General features: G+C 46.2%; 16 non-coding genes across 16 annotated transcripts; all 16 read left to right on the top strand.

Moving 5' to 3' along the window:
* Positions 1 to 11: 11 nt before the first annotated feature.
* On the top strand, positions 12 to 202 carry LOC142276617 (U2 spliceosomal RNA). The gene has a single exon (XR_012740042.1). It is a non-coding gene; the product is annotated as a U2 spliceosomal RNA (small nuclear RNA).
* A 1,387-nt stretch (positions 203 to 1,589) lies between these two features.
* Positions 1,590 to 1,780, top strand: LOC142276616 (U2 spliceosomal RNA). Its single transcript, XR_012740041.1, has one exon. It is a non-coding gene; the product is annotated as a U2 spliceosomal RNA (small nuclear RNA).
* A 1,391-nt stretch (positions 1,781 to 3,171) lies between these two features.
* On the top strand, positions 3,172 to 3,362 carry LOC142276614 (U2 spliceosomal RNA). The gene has a single exon (XR_012740040.1). It is a non-coding gene; the product is annotated as a U2 spliceosomal RNA (small nuclear RNA).
* A 1,386-nt stretch (positions 3,363 to 4,748) lies between these two features.
* Positions 4,749 to 4,939, top strand: LOC142276613 (U2 spliceosomal RNA). Its single transcript, XR_012740039.1, has one exon. It is a non-coding gene; the product is annotated as a U2 spliceosomal RNA (small nuclear RNA).
* A 1,387-nt stretch (positions 4,940 to 6,326) lies between these two features.
* LOC142276612 (U2 spliceosomal RNA) lies at positions 6,327 to 6,517 on the top strand. Its single transcript, XR_012740038.1, has one exon. It is a non-coding gene; the product is annotated as a U2 spliceosomal RNA (small nuclear RNA).
* Positions 6,518 to 7,904: 1,387 nt separating this feature from the next.
* LOC142276611 (U2 spliceosomal RNA) lies at positions 7,905 to 8,095 on the top strand. Its single transcript, XR_012740037.1, has one exon. It is a non-coding gene; the product is annotated as a U2 spliceosomal RNA (small nuclear RNA).
* Positions 8,096 to 9,482: 1,387 nt separating this feature from the next.
* LOC142276610 (U2 spliceosomal RNA) lies at positions 9,483 to 9,673 on the top strand. The gene has a single exon (XR_012740036.1). It is a non-coding gene; the product is annotated as a U2 spliceosomal RNA (small nuclear RNA).
* A 1,387-nt stretch (positions 9,674 to 11,060) lies between these two features.
* Positions 11,061 to 11,251, top strand: LOC142276608 (U2 spliceosomal RNA). Its single transcript, XR_012740034.1, has one exon. It is a non-coding gene; the product is annotated as a U2 spliceosomal RNA (small nuclear RNA).
* A 1,387-nt stretch (positions 11,252 to 12,638) lies between these two features.
* On the top strand, positions 12,639 to 12,829 carry LOC142276607 (U2 spliceosomal RNA). Its single transcript, XR_012740033.1, has one exon. It is a non-coding gene; the product is annotated as a U2 spliceosomal RNA (small nuclear RNA).
* Positions 12,830 to 14,216: 1,387 nt separating this feature from the next.
* On the top strand, positions 14,217 to 14,407 carry LOC142276606 (U2 spliceosomal RNA). The gene has a single exon (XR_012740032.1). It is a non-coding gene; the product is annotated as a U2 spliceosomal RNA (small nuclear RNA).
* Positions 14,408 to 15,794: 1,387 nt separating this feature from the next.
* LOC142276605 (U2 spliceosomal RNA) lies at positions 15,795 to 15,985 on the top strand. The gene has a single exon (XR_012740031.1). It is a non-coding gene; the product is annotated as a U2 spliceosomal RNA (small nuclear RNA).
* Positions 15,986 to 17,372: 1,387 nt separating this feature from the next.
* On the top strand, positions 17,373 to 17,563 carry LOC142276603 (U2 spliceosomal RNA). The gene has a single exon (XR_012740030.1). It is a non-coding gene; the product is annotated as a U2 spliceosomal RNA (small nuclear RNA).
* A 1,387-nt stretch (positions 17,564 to 18,950) lies between these two features.
* LOC142276602 (U2 spliceosomal RNA) lies at positions 18,951 to 19,141 on the top strand. Its single transcript, XR_012740029.1, has one exon. It is a non-coding gene; the product is annotated as a U2 spliceosomal RNA (small nuclear RNA).
* Positions 19,142 to 20,528: 1,387 nt separating this feature from the next.
* On the top strand, positions 20,529 to 20,719 carry LOC142276601 (U2 spliceosomal RNA). The gene has a single exon (XR_012740028.1). It is a non-coding gene; the product is annotated as a U2 spliceosomal RNA (small nuclear RNA).
* Positions 20,720 to 22,106: 1,387 nt separating this feature from the next.
* On the top strand, positions 22,107 to 22,297 carry LOC142276600 (U2 spliceosomal RNA). The gene has a single exon (XR_012740027.1). It is a non-coding gene; the product is annotated as a U2 spliceosomal RNA (small nuclear RNA).
* A 1,387-nt stretch (positions 22,298 to 23,684) lies between these two features.
* On the top strand, positions 23,685 to 23,875 carry LOC142276599 (U2 spliceosomal RNA). The gene has a single exon (XR_012740026.1). It is a non-coding gene; the product is annotated as a U2 spliceosomal RNA (small nuclear RNA).
* Positions 23,876 to 24,218: the final 343 nt, after the last annotated feature.

The following is a 24,218-nucleotide window of genomic DNA, read 5'->3' as shown; positions in this document are numbered from 1 at the left end:
CAATTCTGGTTATCGCTTCTCGGCCTTTTGGCTAAGATCAAGTGTAGTATCTGTTCTTATCAGTTTAATATCTGATACGTCCCCTATCTGGGGACCATATATTAAATGGATTTTTAGAACAGGGAGATGGAAAAAGAGCTTGCTCTGTCCACTCCACGCATTGACCTGGTATTGCAGTACCTCCAGGAACGGTGCACCCCTTCTTAACCCAGTTTCCAAAAGCAGAACTCAATTCACCTGATTCATATTAGCCCGATTTAATGAATTGGAAGAAAGCATACGTCTTCATATGCACCTCAATTTGGCCCATTCACTTTTCACACTTCCTCCTTTTGTTTTTTATCTTTCACACTTTTGACTTTCTTTATTCATCCAAATAGCAAACTCATCACCACTCAACCTGACCAACTCGGCTATGTCCCCGTGCTGCAGTTCTCTGTCTTATCTAGATCATTTGCAATTGAATGGAATAGATCCCTTTTGGACAAAGTGGATTCACCTGCTGCTGCAGTGACCACAGGTGTGATAACATCTAGAATTGGCATCTGGTGCGATCTCTCCGCTTCCACTCCAAAGAAAGTTACCTGTTTATTCCTATCATGCATTGGTTTTTGGGGTTTTCTTTGAGTAATGATGATCTCTTTAGTAGTCTGTTGGCGCCCTCTCCTGGAGGAATAGTTTGCTTGCTCTTGGACATTCTAAAAGAGAGGTCATGATAGACATTGAGCTTCTGAGCTCAATTGGGGAAAGTCATGGGTGATGAATGTTTGCAACCTACTGCGAAGCCTCATACCGCAATATAAGGAACGTCAAATACTAAGAAAGGGCGGCCTATGAAAGAATTACTACTTTCAATAAGTACACTTAAACGGCTAATTGGGAATAGAAAAACTGTAAAAAGCCCTCTGAGAAAGCCCCCCTCTAACCTTTGATAGTAAGCTTTTCTGTAGTCTGCCTGTTGATGTATTTTCCGTTTGAACTGTGCACAACATGAAGAGACGGAACACTGGCGGCTTGTCACAATGCCCCCCGATGACATCACAATAGCGCTGCTGCCTAGAAAACAAGCTGCGCAGAAGAAGTTGTTCTTTGGGTGGGAGGGTGGGCTAGTGGAAGGAGGGGGCAATCTCTTTTTTTCCCGGGTGGTAGGGGGATGACAGGAGAAGGGAAGCGGGTGGTGAGAAAGGTACAGAGGGCAGGGTTTGGGGGCTGGGAAGGAAAGGGAAAAGATTAGGGTTTGGGGATGATGAAAGGGCTTTCTACGGGTAAGGATGGCAAAGGGTGGCAGTGACGGAAAGTCAGGCAACCTGTCCTGTCCGTCTTTTTGTATCGTGAATTGGAAAGACTGCAAGGGGGAGGGGAGTTGCTTGCGCCCTAAAGGAGGAGTTATTCAGATTCATTGCAGTGGGCGGCGGCTGCAAAACGCACCATTCTTCTTGTTTTGGCTCTGCAAAGCAGCCTTTTCAAGGGTTGGCTTGGGTGACAAAATGTCTTGTGTAGGCGTGGGTTTGTCTCCCTCTCGCTCTCTCTCCCTAAGATGTGTCCGGCATAGGCCAGGGTGCCACTCGAGGCCCAAACCAATTCTGGTTATCGCTTCTCGGCCTTTTGGCTAAGATCAAGTGTAGTATCTGTTCTTATCAGTTTAATATCTGATACGTCCCCTATCTGGGGACCATATATTAAATGGATTTTTAGAACAGGGAGATGGAAAAAGAGCTTGCTCTGTCCACTCCACGCATTGACCTGGTATTGCAGTACCTCCAGGAACGGTGCACCCCTTCTTAACCCAGTTTCCAAAAGCAGAACTCAATTCACCTGATTCATATTAGCCCGATTTAATGAATTGGAAGAAAGCATACGTCTTCATATGCACCTCAATTTGGCCCATTCACTTTTCACACTTCCTCCTTTTGTTTTTTATCTTTCACACTTTTGACTTTCTTTATTCATCCAAATAGCAAACTCATCACCACTCAACCTGACCAACTCGCTATGTCCCCGTGCTGCAGTTCTCTGTCTTATCTAGATCATTTGCAATTGAATGGAATAGATCCCTTTTGGACAAAGTGGATTCACCTGCTGCTGCAGTGACCACAGGTGTGATAACATCTAGAATTGGCATCTGGTGCGATCTCTCCGCTTCCACTCCAAAGAAAGTTACCTGTTTATTCCTATCATGCATTGGTTTTTGGGGTTTTCTTTGAGTAATGATGATCTCTTTAGTAGTCTGTTGGCGCCCTCTCCTGGAGGAAATAGTTTGCTTGCTCTTGGACATTCTAAAAGAGAGGTCATGATAGACATTGAGCTTCTGAGCTCAATTGGGGAAAGTCATGGGTGATGAATGTTTGCAACCTACTGCGAAGCCTCATACCGCAATATAAGGAACGTCAAATACTAAGAAAGGGCGGCCTATGAAAGAATTACTACTTTCAATAAGTACACTTAAACGGCTAATTGGGAATAGAAAAACTGTAAAAAGCCCTCTGAGAAAGCCCCCCTCTAACCTTTGATAGTAAGCTTTTCTGTAGTCTGCCTGTTGATGTATTTTCCGTTTGAACTGTGCACAACATGAAGAGACGGAACACTGGCGGCTTGTCACAATGCCCCCCGATGACATCACAATAGCGCTGCTGCCTAGAAAACAAGCTGCGCAGAAGAAGTTGTTCTTTGGGTGGGAGGGTGGGCTAGTGGAAGGAGGGGGGCAATCTCTTTTTTTCCCGGGTGGTAGGGGGATGACAGGAGAAGGGAAGCGGGTGGTGAGAAAGGTACAGAGGGGCAGGGTTTGGGGGCTGGGAAGGAAAGGGAAAAGATTAGGGTTTGGGGATGATGAAAGGGCTTTCTACGGGTAAGGATGGCAAAGGGTGGCAGTGACGGAAAGTCAGGCAACCTGTCCTGTCCGTCTTTTTGTATCGTGAATTGGAAAGACTGCAAGGGGGAGGGGAGTTGCTTGCGCCCCTAAAGGAGGAGTTATTCAGATTCATTGCAGTGGGCGGCGGCTGCAAAACGCACCATTCTTCTTGTTTTGGCTCTGCAAAGCAGCCTTTTCAAGGGTTGGCTTGGGTGACAAAATGTCTTGTGTTAGGCGTGGGTTTGTCTCCCTCTCGCTCTCTCTCCCTAAGATGTGTCCGGCATAGGCCAGGGTGCCACTCGAGGCCCAAACCAATTCTGGTTATCGCTTCTCGGCCTTTTGGCTAAGATCAAGTGTAGTATCTGTTCTTATCAGTTTAATATCTGATACGTCCCCTATCTGGGGACCATATATTAAATGGATTTTTAGAACAGGGAGATGGAAAAAGAGCTTGCTCTGTCCACTCCACGCATTGACCTGGTATTGCAGTACCTCCAGGAACGGTGCACCCCTTCTTAACCCAGTTTCCAAAAGCAGAACTCAATTCACCTGATTCATATTAGCCCGATTTAATGAATTGGAAGAAAGCATACGTCTTCATATGCACCTCAATTTGGCCCATTCACTTTTCACACTTCCTCCTTTTGTTTTTTATCTTTCACACTTTTGACTTTCTTTATTCATCCAAATAGCAAACTCATCACCACTCAACCTGACCAACTCGGCTATGTCCCCGTGCTGCAGTTCTCTGTCTTATCTAGATCATTTGCAATTGAATGGAATAGATCCCTTTTGGACAAAGTGGATTCACCTGCTGCTGCAGTGACCACAGGTGTGATAACATCTAGAATTGGCATCTGGTGCGATCTCTCCGCTTCCACTCCAAAGAAAGTTACCTGTTTATTCCTATCATGCATTGGTTTTTGGGGTTTTCTTTGAGTAATGATGATCTCTTTAGTAGTCTGTTGGCGCCCTCTCCTGGAGGAATAGTTTGCTTGCTCTTGGACATTCTAAAAGAGAGGTCATGATAGACATTGAGCTTCTGAGCTCAATTGGGGAAAGTCATGGGTGATGAATGTTTGCAACCTACTGCGAAGCCTCATACCGCAATATAAGGAACGTCAAATACTAAGAAAGGGCGGCCTATGAAAGAATTACTACTTTCAATAAGTACACTTAAACGGCTAATTGGGAATAGAAAAACTGTAAAAAGCCCTCTGAGAAAGCCCCCCTCTAACCTTTGATAGTAAGCTTTTCTGTAGTCTGCCTGTTGATGTATTTTCCGTTTGAACTGTGCACAACATGAAGAGACGGAACACTGGCGGCTTGTCACAATGCCCCCCGATGACATCACAATAGCGCTGCTGCCTAGAAAACAAGCTGCGCAGAAGAAGTTGTTCTTTGGGTGGGAGGGTGGGCTAGTGGAAGGAGGGGGCAATCTCTTTTTTTCCCGGGTGGTAGGGGGATGACAGGAGAAGGGAAGCGGGTGGTGAGAAAGGTACAGAGGGCAGGGTTTGGGGGCTGGGAAGGAAAGGGAAAAGATTAGGGTTTGGGATGATGAAAGGGCTTTCTACGGGTAAGGATGGCAAAGGGTGGCAGTGACGGAAAGTCAGGCAACCTGTCCTGTCCGTCTTTTTGTATCGTGAATTGGAAAGACTGCAAGGGGGAGGGGAGTTGCTTGCGCCCTAAAGGAGGAGTTATTCAGATTCATTGCAGTGGGCGGCGGCTGCAAAACGCACCATTCTTCTTGTTTTGGCTCTGCAAAGCAGCCTTTTCAAGGGTTGGCTTGGGTGACAAAATGTCTTGTGTAGGCGTGGGTTTGTCTCCCTCTCGCTCTCTCTCCCTAAGATGTGTCCGGCATAGGCCAGGGTGCCACTCGAGGCCCAAACCAATTCTGGTTATCGCTTCTCGGCCTTTTGGCTAAGATCAAGTGTAGTATCTGTTCTTATCAGTTTAATATCTGATACGTCCCCTATCTGGGGACCATATATTAAATGGATTTTTAGAACAGGGAGATGGAAAAAGAGCTTGCTCTGTCCACTCCACGCATTGACCTGGTATTGCAGTACCTCCAGGAACGGTGCACCCCTTCTTAACCCAGTTTCCAAAAGCAGAACTCAATTCACCTGATTCATATTAGCCCGATTTAATGAATTGGAAGAAAGCATACGTCTTCATATGCACCTCAATTTGGCCCATTCACTTTTCACACTTCCTCCTTTTGTTTTTTATCTTTCACACTTTTGACTTTCTTTATTCATCCAAATAGCAAACTCATCACCACTCAACCTGACCAACTCGGCTATGTCCCCGTGCTGCAGTTCTCTGTCTTATCTAGATCATTTGCAATTGAATGGAATAGATCCCTTTTGGACAAAGTGGATTCACCTGCTGCTGCAGTGACCACAGGTGTGATAACATCTAGAATTGGCATCTGGTGCGATCTCTCCGCTTCCACTCCAAAGAAAGTTACCTGTTTATTCCTATCATGCATTGGTTTTTGGGGTTTTCTTTGAGTAATGATGATCTCTTTAGTAGTCTGTTGGCGCCCTCTCCTGGAGGAATAGTTTGCTTGCTCTTGGACATTCTAAAAGAGAGGTCATGATAGACATTGAGCTTCTGAGCTCAATTGGGGAAAGTCATGGGTGATGAATGTTTGCAACCTACTGCGAAGCCTCATACCGCAATATAAGGAACGTCAAATACTAAGAAAGGGCGGCCTATGAAAGAATTACTACTTTCAATAAGTACACTTAAACGGCTAATTGGGAATAGAAAAACTGTAAAAAGCCCTCTGAGAAAGCCCCCCTCTAACCTTTGATAGTAAGCTTTTCTGTAGTCTGCCTGTTGATGTATTTTCCGTTTGAACTGTGCACAACATGAAGAGACGGAACACTGGCGGCTTGTCACAATGCCCCCCGATGACATCACAATAGCGCTGCTGCCTAGAAAACAAGCTGCGCAGAAGAAGTTGTTCTTTGGGTGGGAGGGTGGGCTAGTGGAAGGAGGGGGCAATCTCTTTTTTTCCCGGGTGGTAGGGGGATGACAGGAGAAGGGAAGCGGGTGGTGAGAAAGGTACAGAGGGCAGGGTTTGGGGGCTGGGAAGGAAAGGGAAAAGATTAGGGTTTGGGGATGATGAAAGGGCTTTCTACGGGTAAGGATGGCAAAGGGTGGCAGTGACGGAAAGTCAGGCAACCTGTCCTGTCCGTCTTTTTGTATCGTGAATTGGAAAGACTGCAAGGGGGAGGGGAGTTGCTTGCGCCCTAAAGGAGGAGTTATTCAGATTCATTGCAGTGGGCGGCGGCTGCAAAACGCACCATTCTTCTTGTTTTGGCTCTGCAAAGCAGCCTTTTCAAGGGTTGGCTTGGGTGACAAAATGTCTTGTGTAGGCGTGGGTTTGTCTCCCTCTCGCTCTCTCTCCCTAAGATGTGTCCGGCATAGGCCAGGGTGCCACTCGAGGCCCAAACCAATTCTGGTTATCGCTTCTCGGCCTTTTGGCTAAGATCAAGTGTAGTATCTGTTCTTATCAGTTTAATATCTGATACGTCCCCTATCTGGGGACCATATATTAAATGGATTTTTAGAACAGGGAGATGGAAAAAGAGCTTGCTCTGTCCACTCCACGCATTGACCTGGTATTGCAGTACCTCCAGGAACGGTGCACCCCTTCTTAACCCAGTTTCCAAAAGCAGAACTCAATTCACCTGATTCATATTAGCCCGATTTAATGAATTGGAAGAAAGCATACGTCTTCATATGCACCTCAATTTGGCCCATTCACTTTTCACACTTCCTCCTTTTGTTTTTTATCTTTCACACTTTTGACTTTCTTTATTCATCCAAATAGCAAACTCATCACCACTCAACCTGACCAACTCGGCTATGTCCCCGTGCTGCAGTTCTCTGTCTTATCTAGATCATTTGCAATTGAATGGAATAGATCCCTTTTGGACAAAGTGGATTCACCTGCTGCTGCAGTGACCACAGGTGTGATAACATCTAGAATTGGCATCTGGTGCGATCTCTCCGCTTCCACTCCAAAGAAAGTTACCTGTTTATTCCTATCATGCATTGGTTTTTGGGGTTTTCTTTGAGTAATGATGATCTCTTTAGTAGTCTGTTGGCGCCCTCTCCTGGAGGAATAGTTTGCTTGCTCTTGGACATTCTAAAAGAGAGGTCATGATAGACATTGAGCTTCTGAGCTCAATTGGGGAAAGTCATGGGTGATGAATGTTTGCAACCTACTGCGAAGCCTCATACCGCAATATAAGGAACGTCAAATACTAAGAAAGGGCGGCCTATGAAAGAATTACTACTTTCAATAAGTACACTTAAACGGCTAATTGGGAATAGAAAAACTGTAAAAAGCCCTCTGAGAAAGCCCCCCTCTAACCTTTGATAGTAAGCTTTTCTGTAGTCTGCCTGTTGATGTATTTTCCGTTTGAACTGTGCACAACATGAAGAGACGGAACACTGGCGGCTTGTCACAATGCCCCCCGATGACATCACAATAGCGCTGCTGCCTAGAAAACAAGCTGCGCAGAAGAAGTTGTTCTTTGGGTGGGAGGGTGGGCTAGTGGAAGGAGGGGGCAATCTCTTTTTTTCCCGGGTGGTAGGGGGATGACAGGAGAAGGGAAGCGGGTGGTGAGAAAGGTACAGAGGGCAGGGTTTGGGGGCTGGGAAGGAAAGGGAAAAGATTAGGGTTTGGGGATGATGAAAGGGCTTTCTACGGGTAAGGATGGCAAAGGGTGGCAGTGACGGAAAGTCAGGCAACCTGTCCTGTCCGTCTTTTTGTATCGTGAATTGGAAAGACTGCAAGGGGGAGGGGAGTTGCTTGCGCCCTAAAGGAGGAGTTATTCAGATTCATTGCAGTGGGCGGCGGCTGCAAAACGCACCATTCTTCTTGTTTTGGCTCTGCAAAGCAGCCTTTTCAAGGGTTGGCTTGGGTGACAAAATGTCTTGTGTAGGCGTGGGTTTGTCTCCCTCTCGCTCTCTCTCCCTAAGATGTGTCCGGCATAGGCCAGGGTGCCACTCGAGGCCCAAACCAATTCTGGTTATCGCTTCTCGGCCTTTTGGCTAAGATCAAGTGTAGTATCTGTTCTTATCAGTTTAATATCTGATACGTCCCCTATCTGGGGACCATATATTAAATGGATTTTTAGAACAGGGAGATGGAAAAAGAGCTTGCTCTGTCCACTCCACGCATTGACCTGGTATTGCAGTACCTCCAGGAACGGTGCACCCCTTCTTAACCCAGTTTCCAAAAGCAGAACTCAATTCACCTGATTCATATTAGCCCGATTTAATGAATTGGAAGAAAGCATACGTCTTCATATGCACCTCAATTTGGCCCATTCACTTTTCACACTTCCTCCTTTTGTTTTTTATCTTTCACACTTTTGACTTTCTTTATTCATCCAAATAGCAAACTCATCACCACTCAACCTGACCAACTCGGCTATGTCCCCGTGCTGCAGTTCTCTGTCTTATCTAGATCATTTGCAATTGAATGGAATAGATCCCTTTTGGACAAAGTGGATTCACCTGCTGCTGCAGTGACCACAGGTGTGATAACATCTAGAATTGGCATCTGGTGCGATCTCTCCGCTTCCACTCCAAAGAAAGTTACCTGTTTATTCCTATCATGCATTGGTTTTTGGGGTTTTCTTTGAGTAATGATGATCTCTTTAGTAGTCTGTTGGCGCCCTCTCCTGGAGGAATAGTTTGCTTGCTCTTGGACATTCTAAAAGAGAGGTCATGATAGACATTGAGCTTCTGAGCTCAATTGGGGAAAGTCATGGGTGATGAATGTTTGCAACCTACTGCGAAGCCTCATACCGCAATATAAGGAACGTCAAATACTAAGAAAGGGCGGCCTATGAAAGAATTACTACTTTCAATAAGTACACTTAAACGGCTAATTGGGAATAGAAAAACTGTAAAAAGCCCTCTGAGAAAGCCCCCCTCTAACCTTTGATAGTAAGCTTTTCTGTAGTCTGCCTGTTGATGTATTTTCCGTTTGAACTGTGCACAACATGAAGAGACGGAACACTGGCGGCTTGTCACAATGCCCCCCGATGACATCACAATAGCGCTGCTGCCTAGAAAACAAGCTGCGCAGAAGAAGTTGTTCTTTGGGTGGGAGGGTGGGCTAGTGGAAGGAGGGGGCAATCTCTTTTTTTCCCGGGTGGTAGGGGGATGACAGGAGAAGGGAAGCGGGTGGTGAGAAAGGTACAGAGGGCAGGGTTTGGGGGCTGGGAAGGAAAGGGAAAAGATTAGGGTTTGGGGATGATGAAAGGGCTTTCTACGGGTAAGGATGGCAAAGGGTGGCAGTGACGGAAAGTCAGGCAACCTGTCCTGTCCGTCTTTTTGTATCGTGAATTGGAAAGACTGCAAGGGGGAGGGGAGTTGCTTGCGCCCTAAAGGAGGAGTTATTCAGATTCATTGCAGTGGGCGGCGGCTGCAAAACGCACCATTCTTCTTGTTTTGGCTCTGCAAAGCAGCCTTTTCAAGGGTTGGCTTGGGTGACAAAATGTCTTGTGTAGGCGTGGGTTTGTCTCCCTCTCGCTCTCTCTCCCTAAGATGTGTCCGGCATAGGCCAGGGTGCCACTCGAGGCCCAAACCAATTCTGGTTATCGCTTCTCGGCCTTTTGGCTAAGATCAAGTGTAGTATCTGTTCTTATCAGTTTAATATCTGATACGTCCCCTATCTGGGGACCATATATTAAATGGATTTTTAGAACAGGGAGATGGAAAAAGAGCTTGCTCTGTCCACTCCACGCATTGACCTGGTATTGCAGTACCTCCAGGAACGGTGCACCCCTTCTTAACCCAGTTTCCAAAAGCAGAACTCAATTCACCTGATTCATATTAGCCCGATTTAATGAATTGGAAGAAAGCATACGTCTTCATATGCACCTCAATTTGGCCCATTCACTTTTCACACTTCCTCCTTTTGTTTTTTATCTTTCACACTTTTGACTTTCTTTATTCATCCAAATAGCAAACTCATCACCACTCAACCTGACCAACTCGGCTATGTCCCCGTGCTGCAGTTCTCTGTCTTATCTAGATCATTTGCAATTGAATGGAATAGATCCCTTTTGGACAAAGTGGATTCACCTGCTGCTGCAGTGACCACAGGTGTGATAACATCTAGAATTGGCATCTGGTGCGATCTCTCCGCTTCCACTCCAAAGAAAGTTACCTGTTTATTCCTATCATGCATTGGTTTTTGGGGTTTTCTTTGAGTAATGATGATCTCTTTAGTAGTCTGTTGGCGCCCTCTCCTGGAGGAATAGTTTGCTTGCTCTTGGACATTCTAAAAGAGAGGTCATGATAGACATTGAGCTTCTGAGCTCAATTGGGGAAAGTCATGGGTGATGAATGTTTGCAACCTACTGCGAAGCCTCATACCGCAATATAAGGAACGTCAAATACTAAGAAAGGGCGGCCTATGAAAGAATTACTACTTTCAATAAGTACACTTAAACGGCTAATTGGGAATAGAAAAACTGTAAAAAGCCCTCTGAGAAAGCCCCCCTCTAACCTTTGATAGTAAGCTTTTCTGTAGTCTGCCTGTTGATGTATTTTCCGTTTGAACTGTGCACAACATGAAGAGACGGAACACTGGCGGCTTGTCACAATGCCCCCCGATGACATCACAATAGCGCTGCTGCCTAGAAAACAAGCTGCGCAGAAGAAGTTGTTCTTTGGGTGGGAGGGTGGGCTAGTGGAAGGAGGGGGCAATCTCTTTTTTTCCCGGGTGGTAGGGGGATGACAGGAGAAGGGAAGCGGGTGGTGAGAAAGGTACAGAGGGCAGGGTTTGGGGGCTGGGAAGGAAAGGGAAAAGATTAGGGTTTGGGGATGATGAAAGGGCTTTCTACGGGTAAGGATGGCAAAGGGTGGCAGTGACGGAAAGTCAGGCAACCTGTCCTGTCCGTCTTTTTGTATCGTGAATTGGAAAGACTGCAAGGGGGAGGGGAGTTGCTTGCGCCCTAAAGGAGGAGTTATTCAGATTCATTGCAGTGGGCGGCGGCTGCAAAACGCACCATTCTTCTTGTTTTGGCTCTGCAAAGCAGCCTTTTCAAGGGTTGGCTTGGGTGACAAAATGTCTTGTGTAGGCGTGGGTTTGTCTCCCTCTCGCTCTCTCTCCCTAAGATGTGTCCGGCATAGGCCAGGGTGCCACTCGAGGCCCAAACCAATTCTGGTTATCGCTTCTCGGCCTTTTGGCTAAGATCAAGTGTAGTATCTGTTCTTATCAGTTTAATATCTGATACGTCCCCTATCTGGGGACCATATATTAAATGGATTTTTAGAACAGGGAGATGGAAAAAGAGCTTGCTCTGTCCACTCCACGCATTGACCTGGTATTGCAGTACCTCCAGGAACGGTGCACCCCTTCTTAACCCAGTTTCCAAAAGCAGAACTCAATTCACCTGATTCATATTAGCCCGATTTAATGAATTGGAAGAAAGCATACGTCTTCATATGCACCTCAATTTGGCCCATTCACTTTTCACACTTCCTCCTTTTGTTTTTTATCTTTCACACTTTTGACTTTCTTTATTCATCCAAATAGCAAACTCATCACCACTCAACCTGACCAACTCGGCTATGTCCCCGTGCTGCAGTTCTCTGTCTTATCTAGATCATTTGCAATTGAATGGAATAGATCCCTTTTGGACAAAGTGGATTCACCTGCTGCTGCAGTGACCACAGGTGTGATAACATCTAGAATTGGCATCTGGTGCGATCTCTCCGCTTCCACTCCAAAGAAAGTTACCTGTTTATTCCTATCATGCATTGGTTTTTGGGGTTTTCTTTGAGTAATGATGATCTCTTTAGTAGTCTGTTGGCGCCCTCTCCTGGAGGAATAGTTTGCTTGCTCTTGGACATTCTAAAAGAGAGGTCATGATAGACATTGAGCTTCTGAGCTCAATTGGGGAAAGTCATGGGTGATGAATGTTTGCAACCTACTGCGAAGCCTCATACCGCAATATAAGGAACGTCAAATACTAAGAAAGGGCGGCCTATGAAAGAATTACTACTTTCAATAAGTACACTTAAACGGCTAATTGGGAATAGAAAAACTGTAAAAAGCCCTCTGAGAAAGCCCCCCTCTAACCTTTGATAGTAAGCTTTTCTGTAGTCTGCCTGTTGATGTATTTTCCGTTTGAACTGTGCACAACATGAAGAGACGGAACACTGGCGGCTTGTCACAATGCCCCCCGATGACATCACAATAGCGCTGCTGCCTAGAAAACAAGCTGCGCAGAAGAAGTTGTTCTTTGGGTGGGAGGGTGGGCTAGTGGAAGGAGGGGGCAATCTCTTTTTTTCCCGGGTGGTAGGGGGATGACAGGAGAAGGGAAGCGGGTGGTGAGAAAGGTACAGAGGGCAGGGTTTGGGGGCTGGGAAGGAAAGGGAAAAGATTAGGGTTTGGGGATGATGAAAGGGCTTTCTACGGGTAAGGATGGCAAAGGGTGGCAGTGACGGAAAGTCAGGCAACCTGTCCTGTCCGTCTTTTTGTATCGTGAATTGGAAAGACTGCAAGGGGGAGGGGAGTTGCTTGCGCCCTAAAGGAGGAGTTATTCAGATTCATTGCAGTGGGCGGCGGCTGCAAAACGCACCATTCTTCTTGTTTTGGCTCTGCAAAGCAGCCTTTTCAAGGGTTGGCTTGGGTGACAAAATGTCTTGTGTAGGCGTGGGTTTGTCTCCCTCTCGCTCTCTCTCCCTAAGATGTGTCCGGCATAGGCCAGGGTGCCACTCGAGGCCCAAACCAATTCTGGTTATCGCTTCTCGGCCTTTTGGCTAAGATCAAGTGTAGTATCTGTTCTTATCAGTTTAATATCTGATACGTCCCCTATCTGGGGACCATATATTAAATGGATTTTTAGAACAGGGAGATGGAAAAAGAGCTTGCTCTGTCCACTCCACGCATTGACCTGGTATTGCAGTACCTCCAGGAACGGTGCACCCCTTCTTAACCCAGTTTCCAAAAGCAGAACTCAATTCACCTGATTCATATTAGCCCGATTTAATGAATTGGAAGAAAGCATACGTCTTCATATGCACCTCAATTTGGCCCATTCACTTTTCACACTTCCTCCTTTTGTTTTTTATCTTTCACACTTTTGACTTTCTTTATTCATCCAAATAGCAAACTCATCACCACTCAACCTGACCAACTCGGCTATGTCCCCGTGCTGCAGTTCTCTGTCTTATCTAGATCATTTGCAATTGAATGGAATAGATCCCTTTTGGACAAAGTGGATTCACCTGCTGCTGCAGTGACCACAGGTGTGATAACATCTAGAATTGGCATCTGGTGCGATCTCTCCGCTTCCACTCCAAAGAAAGTTACCTGTTTATTCCTATCATGCATTGGTTTTTGGGGTTTTCTTTGAGTAATGATGATCTCTTTAGTAGTCTGTTGGCGCCCTCTCCTGGAGGAATAGTTTGCTTGCTCTTGGACATTCTAAAAGAGAGGTCATGATAGACATTGAGCTTCTGAGCTCAATTGGGGAAAGTCATGGGTGATGAATGTTTGCAACCTACTGCGAAGCCTCATACCGCAATATAAGGAACGTCAAATACTAAGAAAGGGCGGCCTATGAAAGAATTACTACTTTCAATAAGTACACTTAAACGGCTAATTGGGAATAGAAAAACTGTAAAAAGCCCTCTGAGAAAGCCCCCCTCTAACCTTTGATAGTAAGCTTTTCTGTAGTCTGCCTGTTGATGTATTTTCCGTTTGAACTGTGCACAACATGAAGAGACGGAACACTGGCGGCTTGTCACAATGCCCCCCGATGACATCACAATAGCGCTGCTGCCTAGAAAACAAGCTGCGCAGAAGAAGTTGTTCTTTGGGTGGGAGGGTGGGCTAGTGGAAGGAGGGGGCAATCTCTTTTTTTCCCGGGTGGTAGGGGGATGACAGGAGAAGGGAAGCGGGTGGTGAGAAAGGTACAGAGGGCAGGGTTTGGGGGCTGGGAAGGAAAGGGAAAAGATTAGGGTTTGGGGATGATGAAAGGGCTTTCTACGGGTAAGGATGGCAAAGGGTGGCAGTGACGGAAAGTCAGGCAACCTGTCCTGTCCGTCTTTTTGTATCGTGAATTGGAAAGACTGCAAGGGGGAGGGGAGTTGCTTGCGCCCTAAAGGAGGAGTTATTCAGATTCATTGCAGTGGGCGGCGGCTGCAAAACGCACCATTCTTCTTGTTTTGGCTCTGCAAAGCAGCCTTTTCAAGGGTTGGCTTGGGTGACAAAATGTCTTGTGTAGGCGTGGGTTTGTCTCCCTCTCGCTCTCTCTCCCTAAGATGTGTCCGGCATAGGCCAGGGTGCCACTCGAGGCCCAAACCAATTCTGGTTATCGCTTCTCGGCCTTTTGGCTAAGATCAAGTGTAGTATCTGTTCTTATCAGTTTAATATCTGATACGTCCCCTATCTGGGGACCATATATTAAATGGATTTTTAGAACAGGGAGATGGAAAAAGAGCTTGCTCTGTCCACTCCACGCATTGACCTGGTATTGCAGTACCTCCAGGAACGGTGCACCCCTTCTTAACCCAGTTTCCAAAAGCAGAACTCAATTCACCTGATTCATATTAGCCCGATTTAATGAATTGGAAGAAAGCATACGTCTTCATATGCACCTCAATTTGGCCCATTCACTTTTCACACTTCCTCCTTTTGTTTTTTATCTTTCACACTTTTGACTTTCTTTATTCATCCAAATAGCAAACTCATCACCACTCAACCTGACCAACTCGGCTATGTCCCCGTGCTGCAGTTCTCTGTCTTATCTAGATCATTTGCAATTGAATGGAATAGATCCCTTTTGGACAAAGTGGATTCACCTGCTGCTGCAGTGACCACAGGTGTGATAACATCTAGAATTGGCATCTGGTGCGATCTCTCCGCTTCCACTCCAAAGAAAGTTACCTGTTTATTCCTATCATGCATTGGTTTTTGGGGTTTTCTTTGAGTAATGATGATCTCTTTAGTAGTCTGTTGGCGCCCTCTCCTGGAGGAATAGTTTGCTTGCTCTTGGACATTCTAAAAGAGAGGTCATGATAGACATTGAGCTTCTGAGCTCAATTGGGGAAAGTCATGGGTGATGAATGTTTGCAACCTACTGCGAAGCCTCATACCGCAATATAAGGAACGTCAAATACTAAGAAAGGGCGGCCTATGAAAGAATTACTACTTTCAATAAGTACACTTAAACGGCTAATTGGGAATAGAAAAACTGTAAAAAGCCCTCTGAGAAAGCCCCCCTCTAACCTTTGATAGTAAGCTTTTCTGTAGTCTGCCTGTTGATGTATTTTCCGTTTGAACTGTGCACAACATGAAGAGACGGAACACTGGCGGCTTGTCACAATGCCCCCCGATGACATCACAATAGCGCTGCTGCCTAGAAAACAAGCTGCGCAGAAGAAGTTGTTCTTTGGGTGGGAGGGTGGGCTAGTGGAAGGAGGGGGCAATCTCTTTTTTTCCCGGGTGGTAGGGGGATGACAGGAGAAGGGAAGCGGGTGGTGAGAAAGGTACAGAGGGCAGGGTTTGGGGGCTGGGAAGGAAAGGGAAAAGATTAGGGTTTGGGGATGATGAAAGGGCTTTCTACGGGTAAGGATGGCAAAGGGTGGCAGTGACGGAAAGTCAGGCAACCTGTCCTGTCCGTCTTTTTGTATCGTGAATTGGAAAGACTGCAAGGGGGAGGGGAGTTGCTTGCGCCCTAAAGGAGGAGTTATTCAGATTCATTGCAGTGGGCGGCGGCTGCAAAACGCACCATTCTTCTTGTTTTGGCTCTGCAAAGCAGCCTTTTCAAGGGTTGGCTTGGGTGACAAAATGTCTTGTGTAGGCGTGGGTTTGTCTCCCTCTCGCTCTCTCTCCCTAAGATGTGTCCGGCATAGGCCAGGGTGCCACTCGAGGCCCAAACCAATTCTGGTTATCGCTTCTCGGCCTTTTGGCTAAGATCAAGTGTAGTATCTGTTCTTATCAGTTTAATATCTGATACGTCCCCTATCTGGGGACCATATATTAAATGGATTTTTAGAACAGGGAGATGGAAAAAGAGCTTGCTCTGTCCACTCCACGCATTGACCTGGTATTGCAGTACCTCCAGGAACGGTGCACCCCTTCTTAACCCAGTTTCCAAAAGCAGAACTCAATTCACCTGATTCATATTAGCCCGATTTAATGAATTGGAAGAAAGCATACGTCTTCATATGCACCTCAATTTGGCCCATTCACTTTTCACACTTCCTCCTTTTGTTTTTTATCTTTCACACTTTTGACTTTCTTTATTCATCCAAATAGCAAACTCATCACCACTCAACCTGACCAACTCGGCTATGTCCCCGTGCTGCAGTTCTCTGTCTTATCTAGATCATTTGCAATTGAATGGAATAGATCCCTTTTGGACAAAGTGGATTCACCTGCTGCTGCAGTGACCACAGGTGTGATAACATCTAGAATTGGCATCTGGTGCGATCTCTCCGCTTCCACTCCAAAGAAAGTTACCTGTTTATTCCTATCATGCATTGGTTTTTGGGGTTTTCTTTGAGTAATGATGATCTCTTTAGTAGTCTGTTGGCGCCCTCTCCTGGAGGAATAGTTTGCTTGCTCTTGGACATTCTAAAAGAGAGGTCATGATAGACATTGAGCTTCTGAGCTCAATTGGGGAAAGTCATGGGTGATGAATGTTTGCAACCTACTGCGAAGCCTCATACCGCAATATAAGGAACGTCAAATACTAAGAAAGGGCGGCCTATGAAAGAATTACTACTTTCAATAAGTACACTTAAACGGCTAATTGGGAATAGAAAAACTGTAAAAAGCCCTCTGAGAAAGCCCCCCTCTAACCTTTGATAGTAAGCTTTTCTGTAGTCTGCCTGTTGATGTATTTTCCGTTTGAACTGTGCACAACATGAAGAGACGGAACACTGGCGGCTTGTCACAATGCCCCCCGATGACATCACAATAGCGCTGCTGCCTAGAAAACAAGCTGCGCAGAAGAAGTTGTTCTTTGGGTGGGAGGGTGGGCTAGTGGAAGGAGGGGGCAATCTCTTTTTTTCCCGGGTGGTAGGGGGATGACAGGAGAAGGGAAGCGGGTGGTGAGAAAGGTACAGAGGGCAGGGTTTGGGGGCTGGGAAGGAAAGGGAAAAGATTAGGGTTTGGGGATGATGAAAGGGCTTTCTACGGGTAAGGATGGCAAAGGGTGGCAGTGACGGAAAGTCAGGCAACCTGTCCTGTCCGTCTTTTTGTATCGTGAATTGGAAAGACTGCAAGGGGGAGGGGAGTTGCTTGCGCCCTAAAGGAGGAGTTATTCAGATTCATTGCAGTGGGCGGCGGCTGCAAAACGCACCATTCTTCTTGTTTTGGCTCTGCAAAGCAGCCTTTTCAAGGGTTGGCTTGGGTGACAAAATGTCTTGTGTAGGCGTGGGTTTGTCTCCCTCTCGCTCTCTCTCCCTAAGATGTGTCCGGCATAGGCCAGGGTGCCACTCGAGGCCCAAACCAATTCTGGTTATCGCTTCTCGGCCTTTTGGCTAAGATCAAGTGTAGTATCTGTTCTTATCAGTTTAATATCTGATACGTCCCCTATCTGGGGACCATATATTAAATGGATTTTTAGAACAGGGAGATGGAAAAAGAGCTTGCTCTGTCCACTCCACGCATTGACCTGGTATTGCAGTACCTCCAGGAACGGTGCACCCCTTCTTAACCCAGTTTCCAAAAGCAGAACTCAATTCACCTGATTCATATTAGCCCGATTTAATGAATTGGAAGAAAGCATACGTCTTCATATGCACCTCAATTTGGCCCATTCACTTTTCACACTTCCTCCTTTTGTTTTTTATCTTTCACACTTTTGACTTTCTTTATTCATCCAAATAGCAAACTCATCACCACTCAACCTGACCAACTCGGCTATGTCCCCGTGCTGCAGTTCTCTGTCTTATCTAGATCATTTGCAATTGAATGGAATAGATCCCTTTTGGACAAAGTGGATTCACCTGCTGCTGCAGTGACCACAGGTGTGATAACATCTAGAATTGGCATCTGGTGCGATCTCTCCGCTTCCACTCCAAAGAAAGTTACCTGTTTATTCCTATCATGCATTGGTTTTTGGGGTTTTCTTTGAGTAATGATGATCTCTTTAGTAGTCTGTTGGCGCCCTCTCCTGGAGGAATAGTTTGCTTGCTCTTGGACATTCTAAAAGAGAGGTCATGATAGACATTGAGCTTCTGAGCTCAATTGGGGAAAGTCATGGGTGATGAATGTTTGCAACCTACTGCGAAGCCTCATACCGCAATATAAGGAACGTCAAATACTAAGAAAGGGCGGCCTATGAAAGAATTACTACTTTCAATAAGTACACTTAAACGGCTAATTGGGAATAGAAAAACTGTAAAAAGCCCTCTGAGAAAGCCCCCCTCTAACCTTTGATAGTAAGCTTTTCTGTAGTCTGCCTGTTGATGTATTTTCCGTTTGAACTGTGCACAACATGAAGAGACGGAACACTGGCGGCTTGTCACAATGCCCCCCGATGACATCACAATAGCGCTGCTGCCTAGAAAACAAGCTGCGCAGAAGAAGTTGTTCTTTGGGTGGGAGGGTGGGCTAGTGGAAGGAGGGGGCAACCTCTTTTTTTCCCGGGTGGTAGGGGGATGACAGGAGAAGGGAAGCGGGTGGTGAGAAAGGTACAGAGGGCAGGGTTTGGGGGCTGGGAAGGAAAGGGAAAAGATTAGGGTTTGGGGATGATGAAAGGGCTTTCTACGGGTAAGGATGGCAAAGGGTGGCAGTGACGGAAAGTCAGGCAACCTGTCCTGTCCGTCTTTTTGTATCGTGAATTGGAAAGACTGCAAGGGGGAGGGGAGTTGCTTGCGCCCTAAAGGAGGAGTTATTCAGATTCATTGCAGTGGGCGGCGGCTGCAAAACGCACCATTCTTCTTGTTTTGGCTCTGCAAAGCAGCCTTTTCAAGGGTTGGCTTGGGTGACAAAATGTCTTGTGTAGGCGTGGGTTTGTCTCCCTCTCGCTCTCTCTCCCTAAGATGTGTCCGGCATAGGCCAGGGTGCCACTCGAGGCCCAAACCAATTCTGGTTATCGCTTCTCGGCCTTTTGGCTAAGATCAAGTGTAGTATCTGTTCTTATCAGTTTAATATCTGATACGTCCCCTATCTGGGGACCATATATTAAATGGATTTTTAGAACAGGGAGATGGAAAAAGAGCTTGCTCTGTCCACTCCACGCATTGACCTGGTATTGCAGTACCTCCAGGAACGGTGCACCCCTTCTTAACCCAGTTTCCAAAAGCAGAACTCAATTCACCTGATTCATATTAGCCCGATTTAATGAATTGGAAGAAAGCATACGTCTTCATATGCACCTCAATTTGGCCCATTCACTTTTCACACTTCCTCCTTTTGTTTTTTATCTTTCACACTTTTGACTTTCTTTATTCATCCAAATAGCAAACTCATCACCACTCAACCTGACCAACTCGGCTATGTCCCCGTGCTGCAGTTCTCTGTCTTATCTAGATCATTTGCAATTGAATGGAATAGATCCCTTTTGGACAAAGTGGATTCACCTGCTGCTGCAGTGACCACAGGTGTGATAACATCTAGAATTGGCATCTGGTGCGATCTCTCCGCTTCCACTCCAAAGAAAGTTACCTGTTTATTCCTATCATGCATTGGTTTTTGGGGTTTTCTTTGAGTAATGATGATCTCTTTAGTAGTCTGTTGGCGCCCTCTCCTGGAGGAATAGTTTGCTTGCTCTTGGACATTCTAAAAGAGAGGTCATGATAGACATTGAGCTTCTGAGCTCAATTGGGGAAAGTCATGGGTGATGAATGTTTGCAACCTACTGCGAAGCCTCATACCGCAATATAAGGAACGTCAAATACTAAGAAAGGGCGGCCTATGAAAGAATTACTACTTTCAATAAGTACACTTAAACGGCTAATTGGGAATAGAAAAACTGTAAAAAGCCCTCTGAGAAAGCCCCCCTCTAACCTTTGATAGTAAGCTTTTCTGTAGTCTGCCTGTTGATGTATTTTCCGTTTGAACTGTGCACAACATGAAGAGACGGAACACTGGCGGCTTGTCACAATGCCCCCCGATGACATCACAATAGCGCTGCTGCCTAGAAAACAAGCTGCGCAGAAGAAGTTGTTCTTTGGGTGGGAGGGTGGGCTAGTGGAAGGAGGGGGCAATCTCTTTTTTTCCCGGGTGGTAGGGGGATGACAGGAGAAGGGAAGCGGGTGGTGAGAAAGGTACAGAGGGCAGGGTTTGGGGGCTGGGAAGGAAAGGGAAAAGATTAGGGTTTGGGGATGATGAAAGGGCTTTCTACGGGTAAGGATGGCAAAGGGTGGCAGTGACGGAAAGTCAGGCAACCTGTCCTGTCCGTCTTTTTGTATCGTGAATTGGAAAGACTGCAAGGGGGAGGGGAGTTGCTTGCGCCCTAAAGGAGGAGTTATTCAGATTCATTGCAGTGGGCGGCGGCTGCAAAACGCACCATTCTTCTTGTTTTGGCTCTGCAAAGCAGCCTTTTCAAGGGTTGGCTTGGGTGACAAAATGTCTTGTGTAGGCGTGGGTTTGTCTCCCTCTCGCTCTCTCTCCCTAAGATGTGTCCGGCATAGGCCAGGGTGCCACTCGAGGCCCAAACCAATTCTGGTTATCGCTTCTCGGCCTTTTGGCTAAGATCAAGTGTAGTATCTGTTCTTATCAGTTTAATATCTGATACGTCCCCTATCTGGGGACCATATATTAAATGGATTTTTAGAACAGGGAGATGGAAAAAGAGCTTGCTCTGTCCACTCCACGCATTGACCTGGTATTGCAGTACCTCCAGGAACGGTGCACCCCTTCTTAACCCAGTTTCCAAAAGCAGAACTCAATTCACCTGATTCATATTAGCCCGATTTAATGAATTGGAAGAAAGCATACGTCTTCATATGCACCTCAATTTGGCCCATTCACTTTTCACACTTCCTCCTTTTGTTTTTTATCTTTCACACTTTTGACTTTCTTTATTCATCCAAATAGCAAACTCATCACCACTCAACCTGACCAACTCGGCTATGTCCCCGTGCTGCAGTTCTCTGTCTTATCTAGATCATTTGCAATTGAATGGAATAGATCCCTTTTGGACAAAGTGGATTCACCTGCTGCTGCAGTGACCACAGGTGTGATAACATCTAGAATTGGCATCTGGTGCGATCTCTCCGCTTCCACTCCAAAGAAAGTTACCTGTTTATTCCTATCATGCATTGGTTTTTGGGGTTTTCTTTGAGTAATGATGATCTCTTTAGTAGTCTGTTGGCGCCCTCTCCTGGAGGAATAGTTTGCTTGCTCTTGGACATTCTAAAAGAGAGGTCATGATAGACATTGAGCTTCTGAGCTCAATTGGGGAAAGTCATGGGTGATGAATGTTTGCAACCTACTGCGAAGCCTCATACCGCAATATAAGGAACGTCAAATACTAAGAAAGGGCGGCCTATGAAAGAATTACTACTTTCAATAAGTACACTTAAACGGCTAATTGGGAATAGAAAAACTGTAAAAAGCCCTCTGAGAAAGCCCCCCTCTAACCTTTGATAGTAAGCTTTTCTGTAGTCTGCCTGTTGATGTATTTTCCGTTTGAACTGTGCACAACATGAAGAGACGGAACACTGGCGGCTTGTCACAATGCCCCCCGATGACATCACAATAGCGCTGCTGCCTAGAAAACAAGCTGCGCAGAAGAAGTTGTTCTTTGGGTGGGAGGGTGGGCTAGTGGAAGGAGGGGGCAATCTCTTTTTTTCCCGGGTGGTAGGGGGATGACAGGAGAAGGGAAGCGGGTGGTGAGAAAGGTACAGAGGGCAGGGTTTGGGGGCTGGGAAGGAAAGGGAAAAGATTAGGGTTTGGGGATGATGAAAGGGCTTTCTACGGGTAAGGATGGCAAAGGGTGGCAGTGACGGAAAGTCAGGCAACCTGTCCTGTCCGTCTTTTTGTATCGTGAATTGGAAAGACTGCAAGGGGGAGGGGAGTTGCTTGCGCCCTAAAGGAGGAGTTATTCAGATTCATTGCAGTGGGCGGCGGCTGCAAAACGCACCATTCTTCTTGTTTTGGCTCTGCAAAGCAGCCTTTTCAAGGGTTGGCTTGGGTGACAAAATGTCTTGTGTAGGCGTGGGTTTGTCTCCCTCTCGCTCTCTCTCCCTAAGATGTGTCCGGCATAGGCCAGGGTGCCACTCGAGGCCCAAACCAATTCTGGTTATCGCTTCTCGGCCTTTTGGCTAAGATCAAGTGTAGTATCTGTTCTTATCAGTTTAATATCTGATACGTCCCCTATCTGGGGACCATATATTAAATGGATTTTTAGAACAGGGAGATGGAAAAAGAGCTTGCTCTGTCCACTCCACGCATTGACCTGGTATTGCAGTACCTCCAGGAACGGTGCACCCCTTCTTAACCCAGTTTCCAAAAGCAGAACTCAATTCACCTGATTCATATTAGCCCGATTTAATGAATTGGAAGAAAGCATACGTCTTCATATGCACCTCAATTTGGCCCATTCACTTTTCACACTTCCTCCTTTTGTTTTTTATCTTTCACACTTTTGACTTTCTTTATTCATCCAAATAGCAAACTCATCACCACTCAACCTGACCAACTCGGCTATGTCCCCGTGCTGCAGTTCTCTGTCTTATCTAGATCATTTGCAATTGAATGGAATAGATCCCTTTTGGACAAAGTGGATTCACCTGCTGCTGCAGTGACCACAGGTGTGATAACATCTAGAATTGGCATCTGGTGCGATCTCTCCGCTTCCACTCCAAAGAAAGTTACCTGTTTATTCCTATCATGCATTGGTTTTTGGGGTTTTCTTTGAGTAATGATGATCTCTTTAGTAGTCTGTTGGCGCCCTCTCCTGGAGGAATAGTTTGCTTGCTCTTGGACATTCTAAAAGAGAGGTCATGATAGACATTGAGCTTCTGAGCTCAATTGGGGAAAGTCATGGGTGATGAATGTTTGCAACCTACTGCGAAGCCTCATACCGCAATATAAGGAACGTCAAATACTAAGAAAGGGCGGCCTATGAAAGAATTACTACTTTCAATAAGTACACTTAAACGGCTAATTGGGAATAGAAAAACTGTAAAAAGCCCTCTGAGAAAGCCCCCCTCTAACCTTTGATAGTAAGCTTTTCTGTAGTCTGCCTGTTGATGTATTTTCCGTTTGAACTGTGCACAACATGAAGAGACGGAACACTGGCGGCTTGTCACAATGCCCCCCGATGACATCACAATAGCGCTGCTGCCTAGAAAACAAGCTGCGCAGAAGAAGTTGTTCTTTGGGTGGGAGGGTGGGCTAGTGGAAGGAGGGGGCAATCTCTTTTTTTCCCGGGTGGTAGGGGGATGACAGGAGAAGGGAAGCGGGTGGTGAGAAAGGTACAGAGGGCAGGGTTTGGGGGCTGGGAAGGAAAGGGAAAAGATTAGGGTTTGGGGATGATGAAAGGGCTTTCTACGGGTAAGGATGGCAAAGGGTGGCAGTGACGGAAAGTCAGGCAACCTGTCCTGTCCGTCTTTTTGTATCGTGAATTGGAAAGACTGCAAGGGGGAGGGGAGTTGCTTGCGCCCTAAAGGAGGAGTTATTCAGATTCATTGCAGTGGGCGGCGGCTGCAAAACGCACCATTCTTCTTGTTTTGGCTCTGCAAAGCAGCCTTTTCAAGGGTTGGCTTGGGTGACAAAATGTCTTGTGTAGGCGTGGGTTTGTCTCCCTCTCGCTCTCTCTCCCTAAGATGTGTCCGGCATAGGCCAGGGTGCCACTCGAGGCCCAAACCAATTCTGGTTATCGCTTCTCGGCCTTTTGGCTAAGATCAAGTGTAGTATCTGTTCTTATCAGTTTAATATCTGATACGTCCCCTATCTGGGGACCATATATTAAATGGATTTTTAGAACAGGGAGATGGAAAAAGAGCTTGCTCTGTCCACTCCACGCATTGACCTGGTATTGCAGTACCTCCAGGAACGGTGCACCCCTTCTTAACCCAGTTTCCAAAAGCAGAACTCAATTCACCTGATTCATATTAGCCCGATTTAATGAATTGGAAGAAAGCATACGTCTTCATATGCACCTCAATTTGGCCCATTCACTTTTCACACTTCCTCCTTTTGTTTTTTATCTTTCACACTTTTGACTTTCTTTATTCATCCAAATAGCAAACTCATCACCACTCAACCTGACCAACTCGGCTATGTCCCCGTGCTGCAGTTCTCTGTCTTATCTAGATCATTTGCAATTGAATGGAATAGATCCCTTTTGGACAAAGTGGATTCACCTGCTGCTGCAGTGACCACAGGTGTGATAACATCTAGAATTGGCAT

Source organism: Anomaloglossus baeobatrachus, unplaced genomic scaffold, assembly GCF_048569485.1.
Source record: "Anomaloglossus baeobatrachus isolate aAnoBae1 unplaced genomic scaffold, aAnoBae1.hap1 Scaffold_3995, whole genome shotgun sequence".
NCBI lineage: Eukaryota > Metazoa > Chordata > Amphibia > Anura > Aromobatidae > Anomaloglossus > Anomaloglossus baeobatrachus.
Note: the sequence above shows the minus strand (reverse complement) of the source record. Positions and strands in the feature narration are given on the sequence as shown.